The sequence below is a fragment of the Rutidosis leptorrhynchoides genome, chromosome 10 (genome assembly GCF_046630445.1).
Source record: "Rutidosis leptorrhynchoides isolate AG116_Rl617_1_P2 chromosome 10, CSIRO_AGI_Rlap_v1, whole genome shotgun sequence".
Classification (NCBI taxonomy): Eukaryota; Viridiplantae; Streptophyta; class Magnoliopsida; order Asterales; family Asteraceae; genus Rutidosis; species Rutidosis leptorrhynchoides.
The window spans coordinates 321178476-321194042 of record NC_092342.1 but is presented as its reverse complement, the minus strand read 5'-3'; the positions used below and the strand labels follow the sequence as shown (position 1 = coordinate 321194042).

General features: G+C 35.6%; 1 non-coding gene across 1 annotated transcript; it reads right to left on the bottom strand.

The window, feature by feature from the left end:
- Nucleotides 1-8932: 8932 nt before the first annotated feature.
- LOC139873900 (small nucleolar RNA R71) lies at nucleotides 8933-9039 on the bottom strand. The gene has a single exon (XR_011767611.1). It is a non-coding gene; the product is annotated as a small nucleolar RNA R71 (small nucleolar RNA).
- Between the last annotated feature and the right edge of the window lie 6528 nt (nucleotides 9040-15567).

Below are 15567 nucleotides of genomic sequence, written 5' to 3'. Positions count from 1 at the left end.
CAACCTTTTTTGTTCTTACGAATAATGGAAATAAAAAATTAATTATTATTAACTATTAATACTGTTAAATAGAGTAAATAATATCATTAGTTCATGTGATTTACGCCTAACTATACCAATTGTCCTTGTATTTTTTCGAATTACACAGATCATCCGTTACATTCTATCCCTTAGATTATATTACTGCACGACAATGGTTCACGTGACAAACATTCTCATTAACACTAACTGTCACATCAACGCCACAACAATACTTCATCGAGAGGACTAACCCAAGATTAAATCACTTTCAACCATCACATACATTCTCAGAAAATTAAGACTCGCTATATTATTTAAATAAACCAAAAACAATCATTATAGCTTATAGTACAAGTTAATAAAACAAACCACTTCGTCCTCAAATGTGTTTGAGAAAAATCACGAGAAGGGGGTGATGAGGGCTAAAGAAGGACTAAGGTGCTGCCAATGGCTTCTTCCTCACCAACAGGGACGGAGCTAGTAGAGGGGTTTGTGGGTGTTCAGCCTACCCTAACTATGATAATTTATCTGGTAATTATTATGATTTGATGAAGAAAAAGACTGTATTTTAGATCTAGTCCGAGTAAAAATGGAGTTTATGATTTTTGCAGGTGAGGCGATGAAGAGGATGAGTTTTGTCATTTTTCAATTTAGACCCTTCACCTATTATCTTACATTTCATATTAACCTCTTGACATACAAATATATCAGTTAAATAAAATCTTGAATACAGAGTATATCATATTACTAGTGAAATGACCCGTGAAATCACGGGTCTGTTTAAACGTAAAAGTTTAATGATATATTTTAGGTATTAAGTGAACGTAAATGCTAAAGTCATTTAGTTTAATGACCCGTGAAACCAGAAAGTCCGACTAAGAAACTCGTCAGCTGAACATTTCATCAAACACCTAAAATGCATATTAAATAAACCACATCCAATCATAAGAGATAATATTGGTTGTTATTTTATTTTAAAAGTATAAATTAAAATATAAATTTAGAATTGGTTTCCTTCTACTTAGCTTTTATACCTTCTCGTACTCAATTCAAAATAACTATTTAAAATAATTCAAAATTATTTAATTTTAATAATTAAAATAATTATTAATAAGATTTAATAATAATAATTAATTAATAAGATTTAATTTTAATTCAAAATTATTTAGATTAATGACATCACCCACCATGCTTATATTTTTTTCTTTTGTTTTTTGATTTTTTTTAACAAATGAATTAACCTAATAATGACATCATCATTATAGCATTTTAATAGAAACTATAGATATAGATAGATAGTAAGTCAACTTATGAATATACATTCTACAAATTAAAACAGAGAAATACATTTAAAATTTTTGTTAAATATAAAATAAATTATCTAAAAACATAAAAAGATGCATTTTACGTAGTTATAAAACATTATGTAATTGAATATTGAGTTTTTATTTTTACATATGAGATTTGTCTACATTTATTTACGATATGAATTTTTTTTATATTATTACAAGATAATATTTATGTATCCTTTCACAAAATTTTTTGCCTCCTTCAATCAATTTCCTGACTCCGCCTCTGCTCACCAGGGTAAGAAGAGGGCGATCTCACTACACCACTGTCGGGAGTGCTCTAACAATAGCTCATTGAGACGACCCGTCCTAATCCATCTGGACGAATACATTACATTTGGTTACATCACGAGTTACTTGACCTCTATATGATACATTTTACAAACATTGCATTCGTTTTTAGAAGACAAACTTTTATTACATCGAAAGTTGACGGCATGCATACCATTTCATAATATATCCAACTATAATTGACTTAATAATAATCTTGATGAACTCAACGACTCGAATGCAACATCTTTTGAAATATGTCATAAATGACTCCAAGTAATATCTCTAGAATGAGCAAATGCACAGCAGAAGATTTCTTTCATACATGAGAATAAACATGCTTTAAAGTGTCAACCAAAAGGTTGGTGAGTTCATTAGTTTATCATAATTGATCATTTCTATCATTTTAATAGATCACGAGATTTCATATATTTAATTGTACACGTAACCCCAGTACGAAATAACACGCGTAACCCGCGAATTAAAAATCATTCATATAGTGAATGCTTGATAACCGACTTAACTTTAATGCATAGAATATCCCCAAACAGAACCTCTCGTATGTATAATAATAATAATCTCGAAGTACTAAAGCATCTTTACCCCAGATGGGACTTGTCGAGGTCCATAGATCTATCTTTAGGATTCGCGTCAATTAGGGGCCATACCCGTTTCCTAATTATTAGGTTACCAAGCTAAAAAGGGGTGATATTCAATATTCATAATCCAACCATAGAATGTAGTTTTTGATTACTTGTGTCTATTTCGTAAAACATTAATAAAATCAGCGCATGTATTCTCAGTCCCAAAAATATATATAAAAAGGGAGTAATGAAACTCACTATACTGTATTTTGTAGTAAAAATACATATGACGATACTGAACAATGCAGGGTTGGCCTCAGATTCACGAACCTATATCATTTGTGTATATATATTAATACACATACTCGTAATCGAATAAGTTTATATATATAACTTATTAATGATGTTATTTTTATATTAATAATATATTTATATTTCATATATTCCTTTTATATAATAAAAAATATATTTTGTTATGTTATATGTGTTGAATATATATATTTATGTATTTCATTCGTTTATCCAAACAGTGGTTCTAATTATACTAAGTTAATATTAGTAATGATAAAAATAATGATAATAACCTATTAATATACTTTATGTTAATAATAATAGTTATACTATTTTTAAAATGATAATAATACTAATTTTTATGAAAGTACTAATAAATTGTATTATTTTTATAATAATATTAATAATACTAGTCATATTCATAATATTGTTAATATTATTAAAATGGTAAGATTAATAATATTAGTATTTACTTTTAGTAATGTTAATGATAATATTAATACTAATATAATATTACTAGTAATGATAATGTTAATAATAATAGTAGTCATATTTGTAATTTTTTTTTACTTGTTAGTAATAATAAATGGTAACTTTTATTATTTTTATCATAATACTAATAATAAGCCTAATAATAATAATAATAATAATAATAATAATAATAATAATAATAATAATAATAATAATAATAATAATAATACATATATTAGTAATAATAATAGTATTAATAATTAAAATATAATAGCACTAATTAATAATGGTAATCATAATAATAACTCTAAGTTTCATTATACATAATTATAATACTAACAATTAATGATAATATTAAAAATTATTAATTTTAACAACAATAACAGCAATAATAAAATTAACATCAACAATAATAATAAAAAGAGTAATAATAATAATTTTTAAAAATGATAACTATAATAATAATAATAATTAATAATATTTACATTACAACTAGATTATAATTTTTACTTATTTTTATAATAGTATTTATAACCATGTCAATAATAATGATAATAATATTAATAATACTAATATTGACATTAATATTAATAATAATGAAAGTAGTAACAATAATATTAGTGTTAATACAATAACTATATTTTAACTTGTAATAATATATTATTTCAAATAATATTTCAAATTACTATATATATCTATACATAGAAATATATATGTATCTATTAACAATTAGTTGTTCGTGAATCGTCGGGAATAGTCACAGGTTAACTGAATCTATAAAAGTAGTTCAAATATTTTTTAGACTCAACAATACAGGCTTTTCTTATCGTGTCGAAATCATAATAAGATTAAGTTTAAATTTGATCAGAAATTTCCGGGTCGTCACATTACCTACCCGTTAAAGAAATTTCGTCCCGAAATTTGATCGAAATCGTCATGGCTAACAATAAAAATGTTTTCATGACGAATATGAGTTGATAAATAGAGTTTTATCATCATTGAGTAATATGGATAAAACAATTCGATTTCGCGAAGAGTACGAGTGAAGCCATCACAAAAGAGTGAAATGAATGAAATAAATATTCGTAATAACTCTTGACGTAGTCAGGTTTGATTTTAGAAAACAAGATTCGTCTTAACTTTTGACGTAGTCACGGTGGATTTTCGGAATTCAAGGAATTTAAAGAAAATCTTTGAAGGCTATATAAGATTTGATTCTTCAGAAATTAAGGAAATTAGGATCTCTCTAATTAAATGCGGAAATCTGCCTTGATTTCTTTATCAAATATTTCACTATAAATTAACTTCTTTCATTCCATTACTTTTACCACTCCTATACTCAATTCGCAATTTCAAAAGATTGTGAAAATGCGTAATCCAGTTCTGATCCTTGTCCTTATCCTGACTATTGCAACAATCATTCTCCTTTTCCAACTTCCACCAGAGGAATATGCTTACTTCTACTTCGCCCTTGGGGTTATAGTATTTTTAATTCTCCCGTGTCTTTATGTTGCGATAAACCTTGATATACACGGTTTGTACTTCCGGTGTTGTTATCGGGCTTTATATTTTTCCTTATATTTCGGAGCTTCATGCTCTTGTTTTCTCTTCCCGACTTTAAATCAAGCGAATAATGGTCCAGAACTCGTAGGTATAGAGTTTCGAACGATTATAACGTTCTAAGCACGAAGGAACGTATTATCACGATTTGATTGGTTAAATTACCAGAATTACTGAGGATAGAACTATCAATAATACATTTTATTGATATGTTCGGAGGTGAAGTAGAATGAGAGAGTCTTGTAACATGGCACATGATGACGTTATGATCTGTGAATCATCACGTTCCTTTAAAAACTCAGCATGACTTACTTTAATATAATCACGTTGATCAAGTGTCATTATATTATACTAACTCATGCTTCAGTTCTCAACACTACTTCAAAAACATTCATACTTTAAACTCGAAGGTTTTAGACTTTAGTAACTAAAACAGTTTCTTTTGTAATGTGACACATATAGCGCGAAGAGATAATTGATTTCAGATAAGAATAGTTATGAAGGTATCTTCAGAAATATCGAGTATATTTATAATGAAAGATACAATGATATCTTAGAATTTCTAATATTGATGGATGATGAGGAAGATTTGTCCGTAAAGGTTTAGAGTCAGGAGCAAGGTATTCGTTAATGACTTCAGCAGATACTGAATCATTTGTATTCTTTGAAGGCAGGTTTAGTCTTTGTGATTTGTCCACAGCCTCCTTCATGGTTTGCTCAATTTGTTTTCTAATTTCAAACCTTATATTTTTCTGAGATTTTCCAACACATTATTCTTTATCATCAAACTTTTGGCTGTTGAGGTCGTTTACAGTTTTTGCTGCTTCATCAGCATTTTCCAAAAATTCGGAGAACTAATTCATAGTTTGGGGTGCTTTTCAAAAGTTCACCATTGAAGTACGTAAGTTTAGAAGATAGATGTCATAGGTACATATATAACTGTAGGCATAGAATTGCTGCGAAATTCAAGATTAATGATTGAAGCTTTTTGGTATGGCATTTACCGTTCCAAGATGCAGATGAGTACATGATAGGGTTTCAATGAATATAATGATTTTTCGGAAAGTCAAAGATCAATGAAGTTGATGGTAAGTTTACTGCTAATGTGGTGGGATATAAACGATTCTTCGGTAACAATGATGAAGGGATAATCTTTATAATAAGGTTTATTCGAATGAAAAATTGAAGTTGATTTGTTGGAGCTGTGACAAAATTAGCTAATTTGAAAAAGAATTGTAATGTTATTTTCGATAATAACAATATCAAAGGAGCTAGCACAGATACGTGTTAAATGTTTACTCAGGTTCCGAGTGTTTTCAGGTGCATAACTATATGCATCAATCTTTTCTTCCGTAGATGAAGTGCGGTTGGTTCATCCTCTCGATTGAGGTGTTTTCAAGAATCATGAAAAGTTTGAACGCAGTTTGTAATCATCAAGATACAAAGGATGTTTAAGATGAAATTAAGTGGCAAACTTGAAGAAATGTTTAGTTGTAGAAGATGTAGCTTATTGATATCGGCTAAAAAGTCACGTTTTCACCCCGGTATTAAGGCCCAAAAACAAGAAAGATTCGAACTTTGTCAGTAAAATACCTACTTCGTCGGTTAGAATTGAAGAACAAGTAATTACAAAGATGGTGCAAAAAGAATCAAGAGAATCGGAGCTAAAACGAAGATTCTAGAGCGAAAACGGTGAAAGACAAGAAATCAAGTTATGATCCAGCTAATTCAGGCTGACCAGCAAGCCATACGGCCTGCCAGTATGGAAACGGCCTGCCATATACGTGCCACCACACGAGCCACCAAACGGCCTGCCTTGCATACGGCCTGCCAAATACGGCCTGCCATACGGCCTGCCAAACGGCCTGCCAGGCGTATTTGGCAATTTTCAAGTCTATTTAAAGGGTCTTTGTCATTCATTCCAAAACACACTTCAATTCACTTCTTTCTCTCTCTTGTACAATACTAGTCATACTTTCAAGGCCTTCTCACCCCCGAGCGGGAAATTAAGTACCCGGAGGCGAACGCTGAAGATTGTATTAGGAGCGGTCTGGAGTCTTGAAGTTGTCACTTTTGTATTCGGAACTCGTATAATCTACTGGTACTTCTATCCTTTATCTTATATAATGTTTTATGATATTATTGCCATGATTAGCGAGTAGTTATCTTTAGTGTATGCTATGATGTAAGCAGTTATAATGCCGAAATAATATTATGGTCTGTGTATGTTGTCGAAATGCTTTCCGATTATGCTTTAAACTCAATCGCTTTTCCAACTAATAGAACGTAGTTATAGGCTCTGTTATTGGGAAGTCGCGAACCCCGATTCAGAGTACACTATCTGTGTCACCCCTTGGTAAGAGAAGTCTATCGGATACAACGTAAGATCGACCGAGGCACACTGGTTGTAGTAAGTCTATCGAGCTTTGGATTTCGACTGAGGACTCTTTCGTAGTGAAACATCTGACTAGGCCCCTAGTACATTGTCGGTCCTAGACCATGCTAGTGTAGTCACCAAGCATATAAACTTCGTACGTGCACGCTGAAGCACAGCGGTTGTTGTAAGCTGTACCTCTACTAAGTAAGGCCATGGAACACGGTTAGTGTTGACCAGTACACTGCACCATAACGCGGTCTCAAACATTGCACCCCGCTTGAGGGATTCTTAGTTAATTAAGGAACTGTTTGTTTAGACACATAAAGGATTGGACCGTTAGGATAACCGAACGTGTTCATGGAAGTCAACTTGACTTGGCCATGGTGTTCTTTATGGTTGAACTCTTTTTAAGGGCCTAACTATCTTTTACCAATCATTAACGAAAGCTTTGAAACACATCACGTCTCTCGGATATGGTAAACCTGTATTCTATTATGCTTAAGAAAGTTTAGACCATTTTGGAATGTTAATACGTCACCCAACCGAGTCGCTCAATTGGATGAGCCGTCTGAACGTGTATGCCTGTAGTCAGACTGCACGAGCGTCGGGGGTAAGGGACGTTGCTGTCTATTCAGAATCTTCAAGCCTAACGCAGTACCCAGTGACATGTCTTATGACAGGGGCGTTTAGGACCAGTGTAATGAATACAAGGCCTCTGCCTATTCATGAGCCAGCATTTCATAATCTCGGCCAAATAACTGATGAATTCATAGTATGCACTTACTTTAACCTTATCTGAATTACAAATTTTATCGCATTTACTTTATCTATCTTATAAATTAGAAAATCCCAAAATAAATATCCACTACTCCCTAACTATCTTAGGCTACAATATAGGTTCGATGTTACTGATATCTCAAAAATACGACTCTAGGTCATACTTCCCTTACTTATAAGGAGTAGTAAGATATAGGACCGGCTAAATATAAATTTAAAACAGTACCCTCTCCCACGAGTGGTTGATCCTGGCGAGCCGCGGCCTAACGACACCGCGCAAATAAAAACCGTCCGTTTCGGCCATATCAAGAGACCTACTAGTTTTTGGCGCCGCTGCCAGGGAACTGGTATCAGGTAATACTGTTTTCAATCAAACTTATTCGCAAGCATTTAGTGGTGTCTAAGAAAGACAATTATACACGGACTTGGTTATTGGATTTTTCGAATAGTCTCCAATTATATTGGGACTAAAAGGATCCTGCCTCTCCGTAGTCGGCCTGGCCACTTGGTTTGTTGAATAGTTTGTGCGAAGCTTTGTTATCGAAATACCAGGGAATTAGTAGCCAGAACCAAAAACATATTCCACCATAGGATAGTTAGTTAATTAGATTAGATTACTTTAGATTACTTTAGTTTACCTTAGATTAGATTACATTAGATTACCTTAGATTACCTTAGAATTAGATTAGTTTAGTTTAGCTTATTATAATTTAGCTTATTTGCGAAAATTAAAAACAAAAAGGCATACCCAGTGTATGGCCCAAACCCGATCTAGACCAGGGCCGTTGTTATTTGTACATGATCCAGACGCAATAATCTCTAAAGCACGCAAAGAAGCACGAATCAGAAACCAAATGGCGTTACGCGTTACTTTAGCAAAAAACACTAAACCCTCGATTGAAGGTCGATGAGGACCAATCAGATTTCCAGAGATTCAAGGACACTCGTTCGAGTTAAAACATCACATCATCCAGCTCATTCAGAATAGCTGTCAGTTTCATGGATTACCGAATGACGATCCTAATTCTCACCTTGATAAATTCATATCTCTTTCGAACTCCTACAAACAGCCAGGGATAGGACAAGATATAGTCCGGCTATACTTGTTCCCCTATTCTCTCACTCATCATGCTCAAACTTGGTTTGAAGGACTGGAAAAAGATTTCATCACGTCATGGACGGAGATGGCGACTAAATTCCTAACCAAATATTTTCCTCCTTCAAAACAAACCAAACTGAAGAATGACATCATTAACTTCAAACAAAGTTATGATGAATCTATTTACACTGCATGGGAGCGTTTCAAAACCCTGCTGAAGAAATGCCCTAATCACCAGTTAGAACGGTCAGCCCAAATCTGTACCTTCTACAATGGTCTTACGGTAAATCATAGGACGACGATCGATGCAGCAGCTCAAGGGAATCTGATGAACCAAACCGCAGATGAAGCATGGGAATTGCTCGAGAACATGACGATGCATCATCATGACTGGAACAGTGGTGAAACAACTTCATCATCTGCCCCACTCTCTGCACTTAACAATCAAACGGAGGCCATCAAATCCCTCACAGATAAGATGGAATCTCTTGCCAAGCAACTCAGAGAATTGAAGACGCAACTGCAGCAGGTTAACCAAGCTCAGGCTTGTGTTAATTGTACCAACCCGCAACCTACTGAAGACTATCAAGTTGAGTACGAAAACCCTGACGGTTCAGTCTGTTACGTTCAATACCCAGCTCGTTCACCAAATCCCGGATTCAATCAACCACCAAGGGTTAATCAATTTCAGCGAAGCAATCAACCTTTCCGCTATCGCTATCCACCTTATCTAGCCCAACAATCTCAATTGACCTACGATCAACCACTTCCACTCACTGGTCCTCCCGTTGAGGAGAATTCCCCTACCACCCAGATTACAAAAGCAACTAACCCCACTCTCGGAGCTGATGATCAGTTAACTCAGTTCATCCAAGTACAACAACAGTTAAATCAGAGAACTGCAACCAGACAAGATCAGACGGAGATACTAATGAGAAATCAATTGGTTCTGCTCAAAAGTTTGGAAACGCAGCTCGGACAGTTATCACAACGCCTTGAAACCCGACCGCAGGGAAGATTGCCAAGTAATACTATCCAGAATCCCCAAATAGAAGAAGCAAAGCAAATGGATTCCGTAATCCCAGAGGAAGAACCACGGAGAAGGTCAGCTAGGCTCAAGAACAAATCAACATATACTCAGAAGCTAACCCCTGAAACTCCAGTTTGCATACCTTATCCTGGAAGGCTACAAGAAGAACCATCCAAGCTTGATTCCTTCAAACTTGATGGCAGATTCCTAGACACCATGTCCAAAGTTCCCAACCAGAAGAGATACATCCGAAGGCTTCTTTCTACAAAGGAGAGGATACCAGACTCTAACAAAATTCCACTGAGTGAAGAATGCTCTGCATTACTCAGAAACTCTCTACCACCTAAGCTAGGAGATACGGGTCGATTCGTTTTCCCGTGTTCAATCTACTAATCTGGAACCATTCATGCGCTAGCAGATTTAGGAGCAAGTATCAACCTAATCCCCTACTCTCTCTACAAGAGATTAGAGTTATGAGACTTGTCACCAACCAAAATGATAATCCAACTTGCCGATCATACAATTCGATATCCTAAGGGCATAGTTGAGAACGTCTTGGTGAAAGTCGATAAATTCTTGTATCCTATGGATTTCGTAGTAATGGATATTAAGGAAGACCTACACACCCCAATAGTGTTAGAAAGACCTTTCATGAATACGACTAGGATTGTCATTGATGTGTACAATCAAACCATGATCTTACGATCACATGGGGAGAGCGTTACCTTCAAAATTGATCGACCAACCGATCTTTCTGGATATGCAGAGATTTTTGCTATTTCCACCAGACGGATCACTTCTGATGATGAGTCATTACCATCAGCCGATGATATCGAGATGGGTGTCGAATCACAGTCTATAGAGGACCCAGAAATGGAATAAGAGGATCCCAGCGAAGAAATAGAGGAAGAGGAGGAATCTGAAGAGGAAATGGAAGACGTAAAAGAAACTGCGACAACACCCGTTCCAAGCACTGAGCGTCATGAAGAAATAATGAGGCTTGAAACGGCAGATCACAGTTTAATCATTCGCTTCAAAAAGAAGAACGACAAGGCTGAAGTTAAGGATATGGAAATTGATCCTGTAAGTATCAAAGTGGAGAATCAGAATACTGAAGAAACCGTTCATCAGACGCATCCTCAGAGGAACCTGATACCGATGATGACGAGGAAGAGCATCATGAAGACATTCTGACTAACTCACACTCTCCAACCGAAGTAGATCAAGGGGAGCCGGACTCTTCTTCAGATCAAATTCCGGTTAAATCCACACATGCAGACATGATTACCTTCATTAATGATACCGATGAATTTGAAGACATTCTCGAAGCCATCCGAAAGTCAACCATTGATTTTTCGCTACGCTTAACAGAACGAATCATGGTTATCAGAGAAGAGCACCACCTCTATCTCCGAAGAGAAGACAATGATGTTGAAATCCTAGAAGAACGCATTCAAGACTTTATCAATTCTCTTCACGATCATATCTATCATGAAGAAAGGCAACGAGAGCATAATTCAGTGGTTCGCACTATTCTTGAAACAAGATTCTGTCGAGATCATTTACTCTAAAGTTTATAATGCCTTAGCTGGATCTGCACTTCCGTTCTCACAAAACGAACGAGCACTACTGACTCTCATCCGGAAGCATATGGATCTTTCCACCGGCCGCCCGACTTATCACTCTGATTTGCAAATGATCGAGGATATTCACAGTCTTTTCGCTCTTCTGGATAGAGATAATTTCGAAAGCACACCAGACAGACTAGTGATTTACGTAACAATTGATCACCATGCTGATCTGATTATCAAAGAGTTACAAGACACTGTTATGAAGGAAGCAAGACGAAACAATCCGTTCTCTCATCTTGAACCAGATCGAGTCAACATTGCCACCTATGTTACGAAGCAGCTATCACGTATCTTCCACGAATCCACAGATCCTAGTTTCATATTTAAAGCTGGATGTCGGGAGATATACTCAAAGACGGTGAAATTGATACTCGGATCAGGATTGCTGTTCACTTCTTTCCAGCTTCGTCTCTTAACTAATCTGTGCAAAGCTACAGACTTTTACTGTGGAGATCACCGTTCCAAATACTTCGAAATTCTAAAGATACAGTTTCTGACATTGTTTGAAGACCTCCAAAATGAGCATCCCGTCAGAGAAATCATCAACACCAGCACTGCTATCATGATTGACATTCATGGGTCAACCAGCAGAGCTGTGGATCATATTCTCATCGGACTTCAAGACTTATCAAGAGCAGAAACTGCTCACTACTTATCGTTCAGAAGATCTTCAAGAGAAGTACCGGACTTGTTACCACTATTGGTCCAACATTTTCTCAGAACTTATTCACCAAGACTCAAATTCCATCAAGAAGACCAAGATCACAACCATCAACGAGGAATGTTTGCTTTTTGAAGAATCACTATGGTCGAGCCAACGACCTTAAACAAAAGCGCTTCTCGGGAGGCAACCCGTGCAATAAAGTAGAGTAGAAGAATAAAGGATGACAAATGAGCTGATAAAGAAGCAAGAAAGCCAGCCGCATCTGCTAGGGGTATTTCTTTCTTTTCGCTACTAGCTCAAGATTCAAACTATACCGCATCCTAGCTTATCACTAAGTGTAGGATAACACCCAATTAAAACACTAGACAAACACTCCCAAATCTTCAACTAAAACTCCTAAGTGTGGGATATACTAGGAACATTGAGGACAATGTTCGTCTAAGTGTGGGATGTTGGTATCTTTTTATGCTATATCATAATAACCCATTACGAAGATTCCAAGTCCTTAAGCCAAATTTCAAATTTTTTGCAAAAGAAACCCTTTTCGAAAAAGTATTTTTGAAAACCTAAAACGTTTGTCAATAAAAATAAGGCTTAAGTAAGGTGAAATTCTTGTTAGACTGAAATCTCTAATAGAGCATTGCATGACTAAGGCATTATCGACCTAAATTGATTATGGTGAGGCACCCCAAATAAGACCAGCAATCATCTTTAATGCTTCACTATTTTCCGTTGAGAGTGCCGATGTCTGTGCTCAGAATTAGAGCTTGCTTTAGATCTACATCTCCAAACAGCAAAGCGTGATTCGGTTGTAATCAAAATAGTTACCCATTTGTCAAACATAAGCCTTCTACACCTCCACTACTTCTACTCCACCATCACATCCATATCACCTTTACTATTTCTCAGAAAACCCAGAAAATGAGATTCCTTCCGAAAACCCAATGTTATAAACCTCTCAAGTATCATGGCAAAGGTCTTGAAAAGTTTACCGGCAAAAAGTTTCTCGAGATGAAGTCACCAAAAAAATAAAAATAAATAAATAAAAAATGATGAAGTTCAGAAAAAAGGAGCAGAACTAAATAAGAGAAATGCCGAAGAGAAGTCGACCAAAAATGATTATCAAATGAAGAAAAAGTTCAAAAGTGCTTCTCAAAATACTTCAGCACTCCTATCTATCCGAATAAAAGTTTGTATATAAACTACATTACCCTTTTATCTCACCCTTCAAAAACAACTTCACTACCACTACAAAATTCCTTTCCATCATTGACAAATAACCCATAAAAGCTGAGATTACTACCGTTCTCGCGTTAGCAGCAAGGATTTGAGTCTTTATCAAGCCTATGACGATGGGTTCAGCATGACTGGCTATGAGCGTATTCATTTCTCAGATCTATAGGGAACCCTAAACTCTTAAGTGATTTGAGTGACCCGTGAAAGCTAGCCTATGTCATGTAACCTCCTCGCATGCTTGCAGAGATAATTTCAATCCTAACATAGATGACTCACCTTATCTTTTTGCTCTTATAATAAAAGCAAACTGCTTAGGCTATTAGAAAAGAAATGCCGAAAAGATTCTTTAAAATGAGAGTTTGCTTGAAGACAAGCAAAGTCTAAGTGTGGGATATTTGATATCGGCTAAAAAGTCACGTTTTCACCCCTGTATTAAGGCCCAAAAACAAGAAAGATTAGAACTTTGTCGGCAAAATACCCACTTCATCGATTATAATTGAAGAACAAGTAATTACGAAGACGGTGCAAAAAGAATCAAGAGACTCGGAGCTAAAACGAAGATTCTAGAGTGAAAACGGTGAAAGACAAGAAATCAAGTTACGATCCAGGGAATTCAGGCTGACCAGCAAGCCATACGGCCTGCCATATGGTCTGCCAGTATGGAAATGGCCTGCCATATACGTACCACCACACGAGCCACCAAACGGCCTGCCTTGCATACGGCCTGCTAAATACGGCCTGCCAAACGGCCTGCCAAACGGCCTGCCAGGCGTATTTGGCAATTTTCAAGTCTATTTAAAGGGTCTTTGTCATTCATTCCAAAACACACTTCAATTCACTTCTTTCTCTCTCTTGTACAATACTAGTCATACTTTCAAGGCCTTCTCACCTCCGAGCGGGAAATTAAGTACCCGGAGGCGAACGCTGAAGATTGTATTAGGAGCGGTCTGGAGTCTTGAAGTTGTCACTTTTGTATTCGGAACTCGTATAATCTACTGGTACTTCTATCCTTTATCTTATATAATGTTTTATGATATTATTGCCATGATTAGCGAGTAGTTATCTTTAGTGTATGCTATGATGTAAGCAGTTATAATGCCGAAATAATATTATGATCTGTGTATGTTGTCGAAATGCTTTCCGATTATGCTTTAAACTCAATCGCTTTTCCAACTAATAGAACGTAGTTATAGGCTCTGTTATTGGGAAGTCGCGAACCCCATTCAGAGTACACTATCTGTGTCACCCCTTGGTAAGAGAAGTCTATCGGATACAATGTAAGATCGATCGAGGCACACCGGTTGTAGTAAGTCTATCGAGCTTTGGATTCCGACTGAGGACTCTTTTGTAGTGAAACATCTTACTAGGCCCCTAGTACATTGTTGGTCCTAGACCATGCTAGTGTAGTCACCAAGCATATAAACTTCGTACGTGCACGCTGAAGCACAGTGATTGTTGTAAGCTGTACCTCTGCTAAGTAAGGCCATGAAACATGGTTAGTGTTGACCAGTACACTGCACCATAACGCGGTCTCAAGCATTGCACCCCGCTTGAGGGATTCTTAGTTAATTAAGGAACTGTTTGTTTAGACACATAAAGGATTGGACCGTTAGGATAACCGAACGTGTTCATGGAAGTAAACTTGACTTGGCCATGGTGTTCTTTATGGTTGAACTCTTTTTAAGGGCCTAACTATCTTTTACCAATCATTAACGAAAGCATTGAAACACATCACGTCTCTCGGATATGGTAAACCATGTATTCTATTATGCTTAAGAAAGTTTAGACCATTTTGGAATGTTAATACGTCACCCAACCTGAAATGTCCCGTTCTTATTGATTAAAAACGTTCCATATTAATTGATTTCGTTGCGAGGTTTTGACCTCTATATGAGACATTTTTCAAAGACTGCATTCATTTTAAAACAAACCATAACCTTTATTTCATCAATAAAGGTTTAAAAAGCTTTACGTAGATTATCAAATAATGATAATCTAAAATATCCTGTTTACACGCGACCATTACATAATGGTTTACAATACAAATATGTTACAACGAAATAAGTTTCTTGAATGCAGTTTTTACACATTATCATACAAGCATGGACTCCAAATCTTGTCCTTATTTAAGTATGCGACAGCGGAAGCTCTTAATATTCACCTGAGAATAAACATGCTTTTAACGTCAACAAAAATGTTGGTGAGTT